Consider the following 12,226-nt stretch of genomic DNA (forward strand, 5'->3'; position numbering starts at 1 on the left):
GGTGATATTTGGTTAGTCTTTAGGCGAGGTAAACTCTCCCAGTCCCACCCAAGACACTACTTCTCTCCTACATCACTTCCTCCTCGCCTGGCCACTGGGTCTGTTCAATCTTAGGTTTCTCTCAGCAAGGAGCTGGTCTGGATGGTTGTCATGTATAAGTGGCCCTGAGTGTTCAAGCCAGGGCTGGAAGTAAGGATTTACTATCTTGAAGAAAGTGAGTAGCTCCGGGAAATGGGAGGACAGTTCCCAAGACTATGAACCTTTTTTTAGGGACACATGAGGAGTGGTTAAACAAATGGCCATACTGGGGAGCAGGAAAGGAGAGCAAGGCAAGGGGATTCCCAAGGGTGTTCACAAGGAGTCTGGATGCTCAGGTGGAACAGGGCAAGCACCAGGCCACCCCAGGACTTGACTTCCCAGATGACCCCCATCAAACCCCTTGGTGCTTCCCCACAGCCCTGCCATGAACAAGCATTCCCACTTCCTACCCAAGGCAAGCACCACACACGTACCTCAGGAAGACAGCAGCAGAGCCGGGCCCTGCAGTCTGCTTCACAGGTCCCAGAAGAGAGAGGTAGCTCAGGTTGTTCCCAGAAGCTCTGGAATTCCCCTAAAAACTAAGTAAGTGGGTCACCCTTGCCTGGAACCTGTTGGGTCGACAGAAACTTTGAAACACTGAGGACTTCCTTTTTCTAATCCCAGGCCATAAAGCGCTCAAGGCTAGCACACACACCTCTGTGGTTTTTGCAACAGCAACTGAACACAGGAACTTTTCATACCCTGCAGAAGGAGCTACTTTTGTATCTTGCTTGGTGTGTGAACCAACTTCCACATTGCAAAAATGGCCAAGGAGTGCTTCCTCTGCCTGAGACCCTAACGCTAAGCTATGGCAAATGCCAGGAACAGCTCAATGACAAGAGGTTCAGCTCCAGCCACACGCCCCTCCACCATGGAAGCTGACATGTGACTTAGCCTCACTGAGACTTAGGAAAGGTTGCCGCAGAAAGCCTGGTCACACATAGACGACATCTTCCAGCAGAGAGACACGTGTTTTCTAAACACAGAAAATCTACTAGCTGAGGGTCATCACTCCCATGTGTGTGATTGGGCCTTGGAAGACTGAGAATCCCAGATCCCAGAGAGGAAGTGATAGACCCAAAACCAAACTGCTAACAAGCATCGGGATCGAGGGCAAACCCTCCCATTCCTCACTGCAGCCTGGCTTGACACCGTGTCAACCGTGGAAAGAATATGACAGAGACCTCCTTGGACGCTCTTGCCAGATGAATTGCAGGGTTTCCCAGACTAAACTTGCTAAGTTTTTACCAAATGCTGTTGACCCCAGATAGCACCACAGTCAACCAGGATCTGAGCAGGAACCCCACCCACCCCAGAGGCACCAGAACATCTAGCATAGGCCCCTGTCTTGCAGCCTAAGTCAATGGACTAAACTCTACTTGCCAGGCCCTGTATTGGATTATTGGTCATAGAAAGAGAACAATCATCTAAATCCACACCATGGACCTCAACACTCGCTGCAGGGAAGTCAGGGAAACAGCTGAACAGATGTTGAGCAAAAAGGTACCTATCTGAGGACATGGAGAGTACCTGTGGCCCAACCTATGGACGGCCTGGGGATCTGGAAAGGCTGCTCTGAGAGCCATGATGGGCACTGTGAGATTGGAGTGAGCAGCTAGGACAAGGAAACCGGCAATCCAGGCAGCATAAGCGTTTGAGGACATATTCTGTTTCTCAAGAGAAACCAGAGCAGAGGAAGCCAAGATTGGAGAGGTTCATGCATGTGACAGGGCTGAGAATGTCTAGTTGACAGGTCCTGGTGACCTAGCTGACCTCCTCTGGGGTGATCTCAGAAGACAATGAGATTCTGGGTTTCTAACAGCAACCTGCTGCTGGCTTCTGTTGGCTTCTCCTGGCTTCTGTTGGTTTCTGCTGGCTTCTGTGGACCCAAGCCTATTCTCCAGTTGCTCACAGCCTCAAGAACAAGAGTCAGGGAAAATGATACTCGAGTACAAAGACTGAAGTAGCCTTGGGAGGAGAACAGAGTCAACTATGGGGAGCCCAGAGAAGGAGTTGTCTGTCTGGGATGATGTGGAGTTGGTAAGACAGTGGGAGATAGCCAGGCGGTGGTGGCTCATGCCTTTAATCCCAGCACTCAGGAGGCAGAGGCAGGTGGATCTCTGTGAGTTCGAAGCCAACCTGGTCTACAAGAGCTCGTTCCAAGACAAGTTCCAAAGCGACAGAGAAATCCTGTCTCAAAACAACAACAACAACAACAAAAAGACAGTGGGAGATAGAAGAAGCTCTGCAGAATCAGGAGCAGAAGTAAGCCACATGGAAGTGTGTCGGGGAAACTGAAGGTGTGTGGGTGGTTTGAAATTGAATGCCCCCATAGGTTTATATGTCTGAATGGTTTCCCTGTTGGTGGAACTGTTTGGGAAAGATTATGAACTGTGGTCTTGTTGGAGGAGGCATGTCCTTGCAAGTGAGCTTTGAGATCTCAAAAGTAATCAGTCTCTCTCTCTCTCTCTCTCTCTCTCTCTCTCTCTCTCTCTCTCTCTCTCTGTGTGTGTGTGTGTGTGTGTGTGTGTGTGTGTGTGTGTGTGTGTGTGTATGTGTGTGTACCGCATGTCTTTCCCTGGCACTCTCAGCTTCTGCCCCAGTGCCATACCTGCCTGCCTGCTGCCACGCTCCCCTCCATGATCATCATGGACCATCACCCTCTAAAACTTTTAGGAAGCCCCAGTTAAATGTTTTCTTTTATACGTTGCCTGGGTCACGGTGTCTCTTTGCAGCACTAGAGCAGTACCTAAGGCATCATGGGACAGGCTGAGCTGAGGCATAGCTGCTTCTGTGCAGCTGGAAGGGTGCTGGGTCTGTGTGGGGCAGAAAGCAGGGGCAGGTCACACAGGTCTCAGGACTCAGCTCCCGCCACCTCGTTTGTCACCTTTATACCTCTGATGTCACTGGATTAGATTAGGAAGATCTGTGACCTTCCTAGACAGCTTGGATGGTTGCACAACCATTCTGTTTAGCTAATTCAATATCTCATATAACTTGTTCAGAATATAGGAAAAAAGATTCAATTGTAAGGCATGTCTGGAAATTCACATGCTTGACCTTTAAAGAATTCAGTACCTCTCAGGGCTGGAAAGATGGCTCAGCAGTTAAGAGCACTGGCTGCTCTTCCAGAATACCTGGGTTCAATTCCCAGCATCCAAATGCCAGCCCCAAACTATTTATAACTTCAGTTCCAAGGGATCTGACACCCTCACACAGACAAGCATGCAGGAAAAGCACCAATGCACAAACAATAAAAATAAGTAAATCTTTTAAAAGAGAGAGAGAAAGAGAGAATTGAGTACCTCTCAATTCTCGGAGATCATGAAACCCTGCAAAATGAGGGCCAAACCACCTTGGAGATCATCAGACGCATCACAAAACAAGAGCCAAGTCCTCAGTCGCTGGGAGTTCTAGTTCCCATGCTGTAAGAGAATTCCTCTTCTCTGCACCAGGGGACTCTGGGCCTGAGAACACTGCTTTTTGAAAAGCTCCACTCTCTCACTGTGGAGAAACAGACCCTTCCTGATGCATCTCTTACCCAAGATGCTTCTCTCGCCATGTAAGAAGGAAATAAGCCTCGGGCAGAGTCTCCCTACCTCTGCAACTCAGGCTCCTACCTACAACCCCGGGTGCTTGAATCGAAGCTCTCTAAGGAGCTATGCAGGTCTGCTTCGCTAAGAAGTTCAATCTGTTCACAGACTATAGCCCTCTCCTCTGAGAGCTGGATGCTTCTTTAACCAGAATGACTTCTCCAGAACTTGTTAATGTGCCAGGGATATTTCTTAAGCCAGACCTAAGCATTCCATGTGTCCAAGAGGGGCGAGAGTGGGACCCATGAGAAACGGGAAGTGCCAAGGGAACCAGTAACGCTATGCAAGCGGGTGAAAGACTGACCGGGTGCCTGTTTTCTCTGGGGCGTCCCCAGGCAGCTGGGGGCAGAGGCCACACTGCCCATCCCTGCTTCACAGCCCTTTGTCCACCTTACCATGGCAAGCCTGGCTGCCTACAGCCTTCCACTCCACCCTACGCTGTCAGACTTAGACACGTGGATCCATAACGCTACTGCCCCTTCTGTCAGATAACTACCCAGCTCCCATATCCTCCGGGGACAGTGCCAAGCTCCAAGCCTAAAGCAATATCGACCCATTGTCTTCCTTGCCTAGTTTCCCACTGCGTCCCCAATGGGATCTGGCCAAGGTGACTGTTCACGTCCTTCCATCTTGACCCTCTGCCCTTACTCAGCCTCTGCAAAGCAGAGACTGCACACACCAAATCGCACAGCCTTCCAGACTGTTCTTAGCAGTCCCCTAGACACCTCCTCAGCCCCCAGTTCCTCAAGTGTGGGGTCCCCTCACGGCCTGTGATACCAGGGGCTCTCTCAATTTCTTCCCTACTTCTCATGACTCATGAACAGAATTCTTTCTAGGGCTCATATTTCCTCAAATAGGTTTCTATTAATTACGAAATGTCACAATGAGTTCATTAACATGTTTTGGGGATGAGTCATATTAAGCCAATCAAAAATCAATCTATTCAGGGATGTTAAATCATGTGAGCAAAGACATATTCTTTAGGTGGGAAAGCCCTGTTTGGGGCACACAATTAGGATAACCTTCTTGCCAGGAGCAGAGGCACAATCATTCCGAAGGGCATAGATCTCTCTTCCCCTCTGCCCTGCACTGCCTGGACACTCAGCTAGAGTAAGTGTCGCAGCCCACTGGCCTATGAAAGGAACAGCCCTGCATTCTGGTAACTGGGGAGTGGCTCTGAAGGCCCTACTCCACCCACTACCCTTGATTGAAGGACATCTTCCATCTGAAGATGGAGGAGCTCCTCATCATTGCTACCCAGGCCCAGGCAGCCCTTCCCACTTTCTTCAGGGCTGCGGCTCAGGCACAGATCCACACACACACACCTTTATTCCCCACTCCTGCCCCGTCCTGAGGGGAAGCCAGTGCTCAGTCAGGACACACTCCAAAGCATCCCTGGCTGGAGCTGCCAAAGGCTATCTTTTTCCTCTTTGAAAAGGCACATAAGACACAGGGGACAGAGCAGTAAAACCTTTGACCCTACCTTGGTCACATCAGTCTCACCTCACCTGCTGCATCTGGGGCCTCTCTCCTAGATTCTATTTACAATTCCAGGGAGCCAGGGGCAGAGATGTCGGCTCTCTGCGACACTATGACACTAACAGACATTTCAGCCAGCCTCCAGGACGGTTTTCTCTCTCTCTCTTTTTTTCATTTATTGTTTACTGAATATCTCAATGTCTTTGCAGATATATTTTAATATATTTTATTAATTCTCTGAGAATTTCATACATGTACTTTTATTATGTTCACACCCCATCTCACTGCAATTGCCTGTCCTTTTATGTTTTTATTACTCTTTCAGTCCAGTTTATGTCGCCCATATGCTCCTGGGTGTGGGACCGCCACTGGAGAGTGACAGGTTTATCAGGAGCCACGCCCTTAAAGAAACTTGACGCTGCTCCTCCCGGAACCATCAGCTGTCCATAGCTACTCGGGTCAGAGCTTGGGGACATCATACACACACACACACACACACACACACACACACCATACTAAACTGTTGACTGCCTCCATCTTGTGCAGACTCCTACACAGCTGCCATGAACTAGTAAGTGCAGCTGTTCTGTTGTTTCAAGAAGACCCTGTTCCGCTCTGGTTCTCCCAGATCTCTGACACTTACGATCTTTCTGCCATGATCCCTGAGCCTAGCAGCAGCAGAGTGGGTGTGTGATGCATTTATGACTGAGCCCTTGAACCAGGTGTGAGTTTCTGCCTTAACCACAATCCACAGCACAAAGAACTTTCTCTAATGAGAGCTTAACGTTTATATAGAAGCATAAAAGACCTCAAATCCCCCCCCAAACAATCCTGAGCAATAAAAGCACTGCTGGACAAACCCTTGTTATCAAGTTGTTCTGCAAAACAATGGTAACATCATAAAAACAAACTCAAAGATCCATGGGATGGAAGAGAGGACCCATACATAGCTCTGTGTAACTACAGATACCAGGAGCTGGCAAAGATGCCAAAAATATGCATGGGAGAAAAGACAGCATCTTCAACAAATGGTGCGGGGAAACCTGGAATTCAACCAGCAGAAAAAATGAAACCAGATCCTTACCTCTCGCCCGGCGCAATTCCAAATGAATCAGAGGTCTCAGTGTGAGACCCGAACCTCTAACACTTCTAGAAAAAAGAGCAGAGAGTGTATTTCAGGATATAAGGTCAGAGGAGGACTCTGGATAAGATCCCAACCGACCAGGAAATGAGACCAGCAATCAGCAAGTGGAACTATAAGGGGTTAAAAGGCTTCCCTGCTAAAACAGTTCACTGCCTGAAAAGGCAGCCTAGAGAGCGTGAGAAAAACTTTGTCAGATACATAGCTGACAATGGATTAGTGTCTAGAATGCACAGGAACGAAAATAGATAGGTAGGTATGTAGGTAGATAGATAGACAGACAGACAGATAAACAAACAACTAAAGAGTGGGCTATGAAACTGAGCAAAGGGTCCTTGGACAAAATATCAATGGCTAAGGAATATTTTTAAATGTTTGCAATCCTTAACAATACACCATGGAAACACAAATTAAAACTACTGTGAGCTTCATCTGACCCTAGTCAGAATGGCTGATATTAAGAAAGCAAAATCCAACAAGTGCTGGCAGAGGTGTGGGGGGAGGGGAACTCATATTCACTGTTGATGGGGATGCAAATTTCTGCGACCATCGTGAAAATCAGTGTGGAAGTTCCCCAAAAACTAGAATAGATCTACCACGTGACCCAGCTGTACAACTTCCGGGCAGATACACAAGACTGCTTCCTGCCACAGAGACACGGGCTCATCCATGTCCGTTACTGCACTGTTCACAGTAGCAAGGATGGGAACACAGCCTAGAAGCCCACCAGCTGACAACTGGATGCCAAAGATGTTGTGCCTACGCACGAGAAAATTTGCTTCAAATGTAATGAAAAACAAAATTCTGAAATTCGCAGGTAAATGATTGAGCTGGAAAACATTACACTAAGCGAAGTCACCCAGACCCAGAAAGACAAACATCATACAGTCTCACTCCTATGTGGACCTCAGGGGCAGGTCCTTCGATTTGGGCATTTGATTTGAAGCATTCGAGAAACCCAAGGAACCAGAAAGGGACCATGGGTGGTGGAGAGAGGACCACAGTAGAGCCCTGCAGGTGCGGGAGGGAAGATGGGTAGTTGAGTGTTGTGTGAGATGTTTTACTCTTTTGGTTTTGGGGGGGCCACAACTGCACTTAAATCACACACGAAGGCTTATTCTTATTTATGATTGCCTGGCCTTAGATTGCCTTGTTTCTTGTCAGCCTTTCTTAACTTAAATTAACCCGATTGTCTTTTGCCTCTGGGCTTTTATCTTTCTCTATTTCTGTATACCTTTCTTTGCTTCTTTCTCCCTGGCTGGGCAACTGAGTGGCTGGCCCCCGATTTCCTCCTCTCCTTGTTCTCTTTCTCCTCCCTTCCTCGGTTCTCCTTCTACTTATGATCACTGCCTGCCAGCCCTACCTACCCTTGCTCCTGCCTCACTATTGACCGTTCAGCTCTTTATTAGACCATCAGGTGTTTTAGACAAGCACAGTACCACAGCTTCACAGCGTTAACAAATGCAGTATAAACAAAAGTCACACCCCTGAAAATAATATTTCCCAACAGAAGAGGGGGGTTTAAGCGGAGGGAGGGATGGGAGAGGAAGGTGGAAGGTGGGGTGAGGAGGAATGACTAGCATCAAGGATGTTTTATATATTTTAAAGCTGGTATTAGAGTATTATTTGGGCAGTTTTTCTAATTTTAAAAAAAATAGTCAATGTGCATTTAGAAAGTTTTCTTATTGTGTTGAATAGGAAACATGACAAAATGTATTTTGCATGCTCTATTCTCATCCAAGCATGCTGTATAATTGATGGATAAGTTGACTTAATTATGTAACCGCCCACATTCTTTCATAAACTTATGGTATGTTGACATTTTTCTTACATTATCAGCCTGAATCACCCTCTTTCTTGACCTGAGTTGCCTCCACCATGGCCCAGTGTCAGTCACCACCATTTTTATGAGGGCTGCTGGCAGAGGACCCTTGCCACAGTGATTCTGTTTCCTTTGCACCGTGTGAGACTGAATTCTGAAGGGATGGTCTAGTTAACCATTTGGCCGAGGTGAAGAGAAACATCGTAGTTCTGCCGCACAGTGACGGTCCTCTGGAGTCCTAGTCCTTTGCCGCCTTAGTGGTTGTGGTGTCCAATGCCTAGGGCATGGTATGACCAGGATCAGCTCCCAGCTCACTCACCATCTGTGAGCCTTTGTAGAATAGGGTGATGCTAGTCTCACCCTGAGGTTTAGATGAACTCCGCCTGGTCACTGTGGGCCCTACTCCATTCTCCTTAGCATCGATACGCCCTTCTTAGAATTAGGTGGGCAAGCAGCCTTTCACTTCTCTGGCTTCTCATCCTTCTTGAATCACGTCCCTCATGGAAATCACCGAACAAAAATGACCCTGCCTCTGACGGACACTATGCAATACAAACATCAATACAAACATAAAGCCAGCCATGAGCTCAAGCTATGGATATAGCCTGTATTGTACGATAGCCGCCCTAAAAGTAAATAGATTAAATCCATTTGAAAATATGTTTCCCAGTAGACTCTCTACATCTTCAGGTTCTATACTTGAAACACAAAATATTACGGGAAAATTTGCATCTGCAAATAGGCTCATATAGACTTCCTGATCATTGATCCCTATCAATACAGCACAACTGCTTCATCTCATTTGCATTGCATTAGATAAGTTAAGTATTTTTAAATCATTTAAAGTATAAGGGAGGTGTGAATAGGTTGTATGCAATATTATGGCATTTTATGTAAATGATTTAAACGTCCTTGGATTTTGGTATGAGCGGTGACTCCTAGGACCTTGCAGATTCTTGGTTCCAGGGGTCTCATGTGCAAAATAGTTCCATTTTATTAGCTACCAATATTTTTAAGTGTTAGTGAAACACTTCAGATTTTAATATTAATTCATAATATCCTTGAACTTTGGTATGCTTTTCAAATTCACAGTGCATCTCAATTTGGACTGCCCAAATTTCAAAGGCTTAGCAATATTGTCTGGAAACATCATTCCATTCCATCTGGACATTTGTGGTGCGAAACACTTGCAGGGAGATAACAAATGCAAAGGCCTCACTGTAAGTGCAATGAGAGATGGCCCCACCATGACGTAGTCAGTGAACCTGGTAGCGTCTTCTTCTTCCCTCCACAGTTGGCCAAACTGCCTTGTTCGCTTAATACAAACTAGGTCTGGGGAAGGGGTGGTACCAACACTTGGTTTTCAGATCCATGTCTATCTCCACCTTCATGACCCTGAACCACCACTTCCCAAATCTGCATCTATGCCCTCAGCCCTGCTCTGTGCATAGCAGCCCAGGAGTCTTGACATTCTGGGCTTGTCATCCGTTTGCCTTTTCTAGAATGTGTTAAAACCCCACTCTCAAAATAGGGTTTAAAGTCTAACCAACCTGCACTATCGCTGACCCTATCTCTTTGTGGCAAGCCACTATCACCCCAGTCTCCATGATGGCACAAGCTCCAAAGCCTTGCTCATATTTTCTTCTTCTTCTTTTTAATTAATCTTTTTTCATTTATTTTACATCCTGACCACAGTTTTCCTTCCCTCCTCTCCTCCCATCCTCCCAACACACACCATCTATTCCTCTTTGCTTCTGTTCAGAATAGGCAGGTCTCCCATGCTTATCAACAAAGCAGGGCATATCAAGTTGAGGTAGGACTAAGCTCCTCTCTTGCTCTTTCTTTTGCTTCCCACAACCTCTTCTCCAGATAAGAACCCAAAGAACCCCATTGTAACAAAGGCTCATCAACAATGATACAAAACTTCTTGTTTAACAAACCTTAAAATGATATAAAATAAAAACCACTTAGAAGTCAATCTGAACAAAATGTATGCTCCTTTTAATGTATGATGCCTTTTTAAAATTTGATAAAGCATCAAATTTTACTGGAATATTTTCAAATACCTGCTTAAATAGGGAGACAAACTGTGTTCATGAACTGGATGAGTTATCTTCATAAAGACAAGACTTCCCCCTGAATTCTCTTTTCATTCAAACATAAGCATTGCTTTTCTGTTGAGCTCAATATGCTGATTCTGAAATCTACATGAAAGAGCAAAGTACTGAAAAAGAAGGAAGAAAATAGCAAGATTCTTTCCAGACACGAAGATTTATAATAAAGTCCAGTGAACAACATTACTTGGTGTTGGCAATGATAGTCAAACGGTAGTGTTGGGAATGGTGGATAAAACAGCCATAAACAGAGCCGTGAGTGGATGGTGACCTAACTTACTGCAGGGCTGTTACGTAATGGTGACCTTCATAATAAATGCAGCTGAGACCCTTGACTATCCGTGTGAGAAAACCAATGATCGTGCATAAATGATCTGAAAGTAGACGTGAGAGAATCTGGAAAAAAAAGAAAATTGTGGGGAAAATGGGGTGGTCTCAGGATGTGGATGTGGTGAAGGTCATGATGGACTTGAAAGAAAGCATCCTTAACACACCATGAAAAGGAGAAAAGGGTACAGGCGCAACACTGCAACACCGAGTAGATGCACATCTAGAATTTTAAATAAAGATAAAAAACAACTAAATGGGCAAGAGAGATGGCTCAGGGGTTAAGAGCATTGCCTGCTCTTCCAAAGGTCCTGAGTTCAATTCCCAGCAACCACATGGTGTCTCACAACCATCTGTAATGAGATCTGGTGCCCTCTTCTGGCCTGCAGGCAGACACACAGACAGAATATTGTATACATAATAAATAAATAAATATTTTTAAAAAAAACGGCTAAACTGCTGTCATTTTCTTGAACCAATATGACTTCTAACTGCATCCTAAATGCTTCTATGTACACACACAGATACGTGCAGTTCTTACCCCTCATCAAGGGAGCTCCTTTTTGCAGCAGAGATCATTATAAAAAAGCCACCCCTGCTCACAATGGAGAGAATAAGGGACTGCGGAGTGCCCCACACAAATGCATGCTTCAGTAATGCAATCCCTACACTGAAGTCTTAGGGAACGTCATGGAAGGAGGTGGGAAGATTGTAAAAGCCAGAGGCCAGGATGCCTGTGCTGAATGAATAGTGTCCCCCAGGCACGACAGGGAAAACACGCTCATGAATTTCAGCAATACAGTTGCCTGGACAAGACCAGAAAAATGGCAACACCAGCTGACATGCCAATATAGACGGAGAAAACTCCACAGGGTTCCAACCCTACAAGAGGAGCAGCAGTGGTCAAAGGCTCTGAGAGAGAACATAAGAGAACAGTTTCTCCCATGGATGAGCTCACTCCTAGGATGTCAGATCCCAAGTCTCAGTACAGGACACATGCACATATGAGCAACATTAAATGGACTAAGCAGGTTGTATATACATGTGTGCATAGTTATATACATATATAAATGCATGTATATGTAGCAATAATAAAGAGGCCATAGATTTGGGGAAGGGAGACCCAGAAGGGGTTTGATGGGAAGATGGGAATGATATAAACATGGCATTCACATACAAAATCTCAGAAGATAAAGTTGAAGAACAAGAACAACCAAAAAAAAAAAAACCATTTTAACTCCTACTTCACAGTGAGTAGGGAAAATTGATTTCCAACTGGATAAAAGACTGAAAAACGAAAGGCTAAAGTACTTTGTAAAACTGTTGCTACCGTCAATTCTTGGCGGGAATGTGGACCAGAGCTGCATTGCTGGTGGTGAGGTAAAATGGGCCACACTGTACATCTGCAGGCTCCAGGCCTATGGATCCAGCCATACATAGGGCAGGAGGAGGGTAATATGGAGGTAACATGCAAATATTGTACAAATTTTCAGAATTGTCTTGAATATCTACAGATCTACATGTGAGGGGAGCTGTGGAAATGATCTTCAAAGTACACACCAAGACTAAAGGTATGCTTACCTATGGTCCATTCCATTTCTAGAATCTACAGGTTAGAGCAATTCTTACATATAACCTAGTATATTTTGTTTCTCACTGTTAAAAATAACAG

The 12,226-nt window shown here is 45.7% G+C and overlaps 1 protein-coding gene across 8 annotated transcripts in view; it reads right to left on the reverse strand.

The window, feature by feature from the left end:
- The window catches only part of Wdfy4 (WDFY family member 4), a 236,893-nt gene that overhangs the window by 222,112 nt on the left and 2,555 nt on the right, over positions 1 to 12,226 (reverse strand). For 4 of the 8 annotated variants that reach the window (XM_087906246.1, XM_087906242.1, XM_087906245.1 and 1 more), the window contains exon 2: positions 6,235 to 6,299. The exons of 3 other annotated variants lie outside the window; for them this stretch is intronic. The gene's annotated coding sequence lies outside the window, so the exon portion shown is untranslated. Of the gene's footprint in view, positions 1 to 512; positions 627 to 6,234; positions 6,300 to 12,226 lie in introns of those variants that run through there. One more of the 8 variants, XM_087906243.1, reaches the window with a different exon arrangement.

This window comes from Myodes glareolus, chromosome 5, assembly GCF_982192425.1.
Source record: "Myodes glareolus chromosome 5, mMyoGla1.1, whole genome shotgun sequence".
NCBI classification, from domain to species: domain Eukaryota; kingdom Metazoa; phylum Chordata; class Mammalia; order Rodentia; family Cricetidae; genus Myodes; species Myodes glareolus.